Source organism: Haliaeetus albicilla, chromosome 13, assembly GCF_947461875.1.
Source record: "Haliaeetus albicilla chromosome 13, bHalAlb1.1, whole genome shotgun sequence".
Lineage (NCBI taxonomy): Eukaryota > Metazoa > Chordata > Aves > Accipitriformes > Accipitridae > Haliaeetus > Haliaeetus albicilla.
Genome location: NC_091495.1, coordinates 23471906 through 23479768, shown reverse-complemented (window position 1 = coordinate 23479768; position 7863 = coordinate 23471906). Strand labels below are relative to the sequence as shown.

General features: G+C 40.1%; 1 long non-coding RNA gene across 1 annotated transcript in view; it reads left to right on the top strand.

Moving 5' to 3' along the window:
* Positions 1 to 1875: 1875 nt before the first annotated feature.
* The window catches only part of LOC138688620 (uncharacterized), a 34437-nt gene continuing 28449 nt past the window's right edge, over positions 1876 to 7863 (top strand). The window contains exon 1 of the long non-coding RNA XR_011327512.1: positions 1876 to 2149. This is a non-coding gene — a long non-coding RNA (uncharacterized lncRNA). The remainder of the gene's footprint in view (positions 2150 to 7863) is intronic.

Here is a 7863-nt window from a genome sequence, read left to right as displayed (position 1 = left end):
CTATATTAAAGTCAGTGAAGTAAAACTCTAGCATGTATCCTTTGATGCTCTGCCTCGCTGATGCAATACAAATGTACATTTTAATGGTGCTTTTATAGTACTTGAACTCTTGGCTATATTGAAATGCAATTTTTCATCCTTGATGTTTTTGGAATGTGTTGAGAGCATAATATCCATGTTTTTCATACATCCCAGAGAGACCTCCCTCTAACTTTTGCCTACTCACAGCAAACCCTACCTTGTTTGGGTGCTGGGGAACACTTGTGGATTAGTCATCATCAGTGAGGTAAGAAGTGGAGTTTGAGTCAGCTGTCCATATTTTAATTAAATGAGAAACTCTGGATTCTCACTAGACTTATTCTTAGGTTTGGACCTTATTTCTTCTGCTTAAGAGTCTGAACTGCTGGAAATTTCCTGACTTTTTAAAAATTACCTGTATTTTTGTGAGAGGATCCCATCCAATTTTAAGAACTGCTGGGGAAATAAGCTAATAATAGTATTTAGAACTTTTCAGTCATCCATTTCCAGAGGCTTTAGAGAGGTATCATTAACTCTGTTTCACATGTGGGGAACCTGAGGCACAGAGGATTGAAGTGACTCGCCCCAGACCATCCAGCAAGTAAGAAACAGAACTAGAGTTAGGAGCTCTGACTTTTAATTTGTGCCAAATCCATTCAGACACAAGCTGCAGCCATCATGAGAGGAGGAGATATGTCACATGCTAGCAGTGAATAGTAGAGATTTTAACCTTTAGAAATAGCAATTATTTAACCTCTGTGGTTCGCAAAACAAACTGAGTGTCTACAGAGTAGAAAGAGCTGGAGATTTGCACCTTCTGACATTCAGACAGCTTGGCACCAGTGGGCTAGCAAGGGAGAAGCTTGTGTCTCTGCCTGGACTAGAGAGAAGGCATGCTTGCATGGCTGAGTCTATCTCCACGTTATTTCCTCTCTCACTCAATGGAAAAATACTTTTTTGGGTACAGAATGAGATTCTACTATTTTCTACAGTATTCACCTGTGATGGTGGCTGGGCTCTCAAGCTCTCATGAAAGAATTACCCTTCCTTCTGTGCAGACACCTCTTATTTCTTTAGATACCATCTGATCTAATGTTTTACTAGATAAGCCATCTGATGCTTAATCATAACCTCAAGAAACTTACTTTGTTCATGTGTATCACAGTAGGAACCTGGGCAAGACAGACCAAATTTTGAACTTCTGTCCTGGATTGTGCTGTCTTACCAGAGTAGCTAGAGGTGGAGAAATACTTGTGCTACTCTTCCTACCTCCAATGCCTAGAATCACAGCTTTTCAGCATCCAGAGGGTGAACGCATCTGGTATTTTTCTTGTTTCTCTCACAGGCTTCCTCAGACAGAGAGGGAGGCAAGCTGCAGAATAATAGCTTTACATACTCTACTGCAAAAGGGGAGAAACAGCAAGAAACTACAGTGGGGAAAGATGAGAAACTACAGATAGAGGAACTCAGTTCTGAAATGATTGTTTTTTGCTTATGGCCTTCAGAATCTTAGTGGCACCCATTACATAGCGTGGGCACAGCACAGGAACTGAGATGTGAACTCCAAACAAACAGTAGAAAAAGGGGAGATGTGCTTACATCTGTTTAAAGGAGAGCAGTGTAAACATTACACTGAAATCTTCCTGTTGAATTTTCTTAACAGCAGTGAAGAGTACGCCTGTGTGGGACGCTGCCCAAAACCAGCTTTTGCTTTAAAAAGATCCCATATTCCTAAAGCTGTGTACTGTTGTTTTGTACTGGTAAACCATCTTCCGTGTGTACTCAGTTTTTTAGTTTAGTTTAGTTTTTTCACTAACAACCTGCACTGTGATCCAAGGGAGATCAAGATGAGGTTTTCATTTCATTCAGAGCTCTGGAATCCAGCCCACTGGAACTTGTATCTTTTGAAGCTCTAATAATTAACATGCCTGCATTCCTTAAATGGCAGCACTCACCAGAAAGTGCTTCCTGCGGAGCTGAGTAAGGGCAAGGATATTGTCTAACCAGCAGGAAGAAAAGGAAGGTGACCCTTCTTGGAAGGATTTCTGCTGTCTTTGGGCTGGTCGGAGGAGAGGATTCACCTGAGCTGGGGGAGGCCAGAAGGCTCTTGGCCCCTTTGCACATACAGGAGGTGTGTAGGATGTGGCTCTCTCTTTAGTCCTCTTTTTTCACTTATCTAAGAAGCAGGCTTTTTCCCACCCCAGGGCTCTGCTTACTGTAGAGATGCTCCAGTTCCTTGTTAATCCAAATTGGAAGCAGACATAAGAGAATTCTGTTGACCTAAAAAAAAGCTGTGATTTCTAACAACTGGTGTGAGGATACAACTTCTTTTCCCAGACCCATTCCTTCCTCATGTGAAAGGAGGCCAAGTGAGGCCCTATCAATGACTGGAAGACTGTCTTCTCTGAATCAGCTCCCAGATAAGCAGAAATGACTTGGAAATGGCAAAGGGGAGTGAGCGTCAGTAGGTGATGTTTCATAGACAATATAGCTTGAAATAAGTACCCAGGATCCTTGTCTGAAGTGTCAAGGAATCCATTTGGCCTGTCAGTATGGAGCAGTCCTTGCTGACCTTCACTCACATGTGATTTCTTGGGGTCTGTAGTGTAACCATGACATGCAGTTTATCTCACTTAAAGTTTTCTCAAGCTATGATCTCAGGAAGGTTATGAAGTCTACTCCCTGTCCCAAGGAAGAATCAGTTAAACCAACATCACTTGTCATAGAGATTTGTCTAATTTGTACTTAAATACCACCCATAATGACCTCTCCAGACAAACTAGCCAGTGTTCTATTTTCTTCTTTGTTAGAGGACTCTTTTCCCCAAATTTCTCAAACTGCAGATCAAGCATATTACTTCTCATCCTGTCCACACTGGACCTGGAAAAGAGTTTGTTCCTTTCCTTTTCTTTTTGCAGCCATACACGCTGAAGATTGTTATCAAGTCTCCTCTCAATCCTTTTCTCTAAACAACTCCAGTTTATTCAGTCTTTCCTTCTACGTCAGGTTTTCTGGACCTCACATTAGTTTCCATTGCTCTCCTCAGGGCTATCTTCATTTGGCTCCATCCGTGAAGTGCAGAGTCCAAATGGGGCAGAGTACTTTGGCTGAGCTCTTCCCCATGCTGAGAAGGGGAAAGCATCTAGCCTTTCTATATGTTTCACAGTCCTACCAGCGTTTGCTATTCCAGCACTTAGGCCAACAACTATTCCTCGATTTAAGAGTAAAGCAGAAATCTCTAGCTTATAGCCAAAGCAAAGCAGGTACTCAAACACTATGTTTTGGTATCCCCTTGGCTCCGGGTGGACTGGTGGCTGAATCCACAGAGGGCTCTTATTTAGTTCCCCTTCTTTCTTTCTTTCCTCTCTGCTCAGAAAGGGTGACAAGGTGTGGCTTGCCAAGGCAGACTGCCAGCAGCTAAAATTTCCTATACAGCTGTAGAAATAAAGAACTATTGAGCATGCCTGGTCCCCACCACACCCTTTCCCTGGCTCTGCTTTGCCCTTTCTAACTGAAGTACCCTGCTCTGCCATCTGCACGTGCAGGGAGGCACATAGGGTCACAGTGTACAATCCCTGCCTCTTCTCATGCCCACTTTCCTTTTTGTTTTTTTGAGGCAGACACAGATTCTGCAGAGTTAGACCTATGGCATGTTTTGTGCTGCATAGCTGGGGCCCACCTCCCTTGGTATGCTGGGCTTTTTTCTAGTATCTTAGAGAGATAAAAGCTTCTAGGTTGGCCATTTTTATTTCATTCTCAGGTAATAGCAAAGGTGCCCCCTAAGTTCAGAAGCACTGGGTGGCACATCCATACTCTGACACAAAACTTAAGTCCTGCTTTTTTGCCTTTTTTATTTAATGGAAAGTCGATGCTTTACTTCTCTGATGTCCCTGGCAGAAGTAGGGAACAGGCAGTCCTGAAAACTACTTTAAAAGCACCTCATCGTTATGTTGTGACCACGTCTGAAGCTGTGAATGCAGGGGCTCAGTCTTTTGAGATGCTGAGAGTGCTCAGCTGGAGGTCAACAGAAATTAAAGTCACTAAGCATTTCCTAGGAGGCTCTTACCACTCAGTAGGACAAGAACCAACTGAAATCAGTAAGTGACTGGCCTGCTTGCCTGCTTGTATTAAAACCAATTGTATGAAACTGACCCAGAGAGTAGAAAAAACTAAGAATTTAATCTGAAAGGGGGGGAGTTTCATTACACTTGGATGTGGGTCTGGGGAGAGTGAATACAATCAGAAGTGATTTTTTTCTGTTACTGATGGTGGGGGGGTTTTATCACCCAGCACAATCACGTATATGTTGCAGAATAAGAATAACATACATGCCAAATCTAATGGAGCAGGCGTTCCTAGCTGTGCAGAGAAAGGCAATGTGTTTTTTTTCTTCTTCATACAGCAGGAAAAGTGTATTTTTTTTTCCAACCTTGCATAACTTAAGGAACAGCTGGATATATTTACTTTCAAACTTTGCAATAAAAACTACCTTTCAGATGAGAATAAGGATGAAAAATTTAAAGAGAATTTTCAGACAGCAGACAGAGGAAATGTTGGGGTTCCCAACCCTGACTAATGCTACTCTTGATAGGTCGTGCTTTCCGAAAATAAGATAAAGATGCTTGAGGAGATGATTCAATACAATTAATACTCTGCATTGCAAGAGATCTATGTTATCTCGTCAGGATTGTCTCCCTACAAAGGGAGAGTAAAAGAAAGGTATACTGTGTAGAGCAATGAGTTTCTTTTGGACAGCACGTGAAAGGGAAGGCTAGAGAAACAGTAGCAGCACACTTTTACCCAGCATACGCATACGCTCAGCTATTGCATCTTGAATGATTTGTCATGTCCTGACTCTGTCCAATTAAGTCAATGGCAAAACTCCTGAAGTAAAAACTGGTTTATGGTAGGACCAGGCTCTTTATATGTTAAAAAAAAATAAAAATCTTTACATCCAAACTATTGCGTGTTTAGTTTCTATATATTATCTTTAAAATTTCTTAGCAATAAGCCCCAGTCCTGCTCAGAATCACAAAAGCTGTGGCTTGGCTATATGTGGTACTTTGCAATGCCAGAGATAGCCACTCCTATGTCATCTTAACTAATTAAAAACACAGGGAAAGTGACTGAATGATCGATTTTATAATGCTTTGACTGTCCACACTGTAGATGCTATCAGAGGCTTTAATTCCATAGCAATTGGTTGCAAAAAATCTAGTGATTGATGATGCAAATATGCCATGATTTACTCTCACCATGGGCTTCATTTAGGTACCTAATGTCAGTCTGTGGTACCATACACAGCTTTTGGAAAGCAGCTTTTATAACTAGTCTTTGCTTTAATGAAAACCAGAATTCTTTCAGGAACTGAACAATAAAATTGTTAGGCGTTTGTTTTTCTAGCTGAACTTCCAGTGACAAAATATTTTAGGCTTATAGTACAATTGGTTTTGATCAGAGAGATGGGATGGATGATGTCAGGGTATACAGAGTACATTATTCTTTGTACATACAAATTTGTCTTATGTAAGTAAACATTTTTTTTTTTAAATATATTGGGAGATCTTTCAGTCAAAACAAGTATTTTGTCCTATGTGTTAACAGAATCTAAGAACCTGATCCTTCTGCCTTTGTATTTTAAATCTCTGTGGCTTGAACTTGATTTTCTAAGTTTCCATAGGACTGTCCAAATTGGTTAGCTATTAGAGCCATATTTTAAAGTTTATTCTCCATTTTTCTTGCAGTCTATCTAGTATTTATCAGTTCCAGGAAAAATTTTGACATAGAAGCTGGGTCATTTTTCAATTTAGTGTTTTTTTAGTGGCTTTTTTCTCCTTACAGATACAGCATAGTTCTGTATTGTTTAGCTTGCAGACGAGAACTTCACTGACAAAAAAGAAGGTAGAAACACAGAATTCAACAGCAAACCAAAGCCATAACAATGTAATGAAATAACGCAAATATTATTGTGATGAAATTGCTGCATGAGATTTTATGGCTTGCATGATTAGCTGTCCAGCCCTTCTTAGGAGCGAGGGCTGGAGACTAGTTGTGGGACCTGCTCACAGGACGTGGCATAGAGATGATAGCTCCTGGGTTGAAGTGCCTGGCTAAGTAGGAAGACTCCAGGTCTTCCTCTTCATCAGTGGGGGACGAGGAACAGCAGCAGTGGTTCTTGGGAGGTAGAGGCAATCTTTTGCGTGGAAGTAGTCTGCAGCCTGGATGGCACCCGCAGGCAGCCACTTGGTGCGCAGCAGGTTGGGACTACACAAACGCTTTTGTCTTAAAAAAATTTTTAAAAATCTGTCAATCGCTGTATAGAAAATAGTTTTGTGAGCAGCAAAGCTACTGAGGTCTAATACATAGCTTTCTGTCTTATGGATAGATCTACAGTGCAAATGCCAACCAAACCTGTTTCCAGAGCTGAGATACTGACAACGTTTTGCATTTGCTGATGTCTAATACTGTTGTCATTTTTCAGTAATAGATGCTTCTCCTTGGTTCAGTTTAACAACCTTGTAGAAATTGAATATATTTAACAACCCTATTCCTCTCAAAATGCGACTGAAATTGGCCATGTGCTTAGAAGTTATTAAGGGAAGACATATCATGATTACACATTTTCAATATCTTAGGAAACTAGGCCAAGAATAATAATGATATCAGTTTGTTGAATAAAATATTGAATCACGTCAGGATGTTTTTGCACACTTACTCTCCAGGTTTGGCAGGATCTCATTTAGAAAATGAATTATACATTGTAGGGGTTCGCTGGAAAGTCAATTGTCTGCAGATTCCTTAGTAGGACAGATCCCTATCTTCTGCTCTCCCCCATATGAAAGACAGGTGATGAAAAAAGATATGCATTAGCTTATTTAGATTGTAGGAAGTCAAAGGGGAAATTAGTTTGGATGGTTTATCTACTTTCAACATTATATAACAGAATAGGTCTAATGTGGGTCAGCCTTGTCAGAGGGTGCTGATTTGTATTCACTACTCATAAAATTAACTAAATGTGGATTTTGGAGTTTAACTTTAGAATTCTGCTTCTTCAAACATTGAGTAAGTCCTTAACACAGTAAGTGATGCCTGCAGAGATGTTTAGCACGTGCTCCACTTGAAGTATCTGTTGATTGCTGAAATAATGAAAAAAATTCTTTGTACTATCTTATAATGAATGCATAAAACCAGGATCATATCTGAAGTAGGCAACAATATTTAGTAGCTTAAGCAGATCTTTTGGGGAAATTTTTGTTTTGTTTTGTTTTGTTTTTTTCAAAAAAAAAGTCAGGAAAATAAAAAATGGAGCAAAACCTAAAAATTAGGAGCATGTTTCCAAAATTATAAAATTTTAAAAATCTGAAAACTATAGATTGCAGAATCCTTCCAAATCCTTGGTGGCACTCTGATCAGAGGTCAAAGAACTGGTAGGTTTTAAAGCCAGGAGGGGTTATCACTATTCATCTCTTTCAGCTTTCCTTATAGGACAAACCATAGAATTTCACCCTGCAGGTCTTGGTTGTGCCCAGAACATTTGAGCCAGGTGTGAAAAAATTCAATATTGACACAGACTTGAAGTCATGGAGAATTTATTGCATCCTTTCATAAGCTGTTTAACTGCTTAATTTCCTCACAGTAGAAATTTGTGTGCTTTACCATTTGAACTTACCTAAATTCATCTTCTAGCCATGGGATCTTGTTATGTCGTTATGCACAGCATTAAAGCATCTGTTTTTATAATGTGAACACCAGTGCCTGCACTGAGGCAGTGATGTACGCTCAGCAAAATGAGGTTAACACTGAAATGTGTGTCACAGCTCTGAGTGTATGAACATTTTTCCCAAA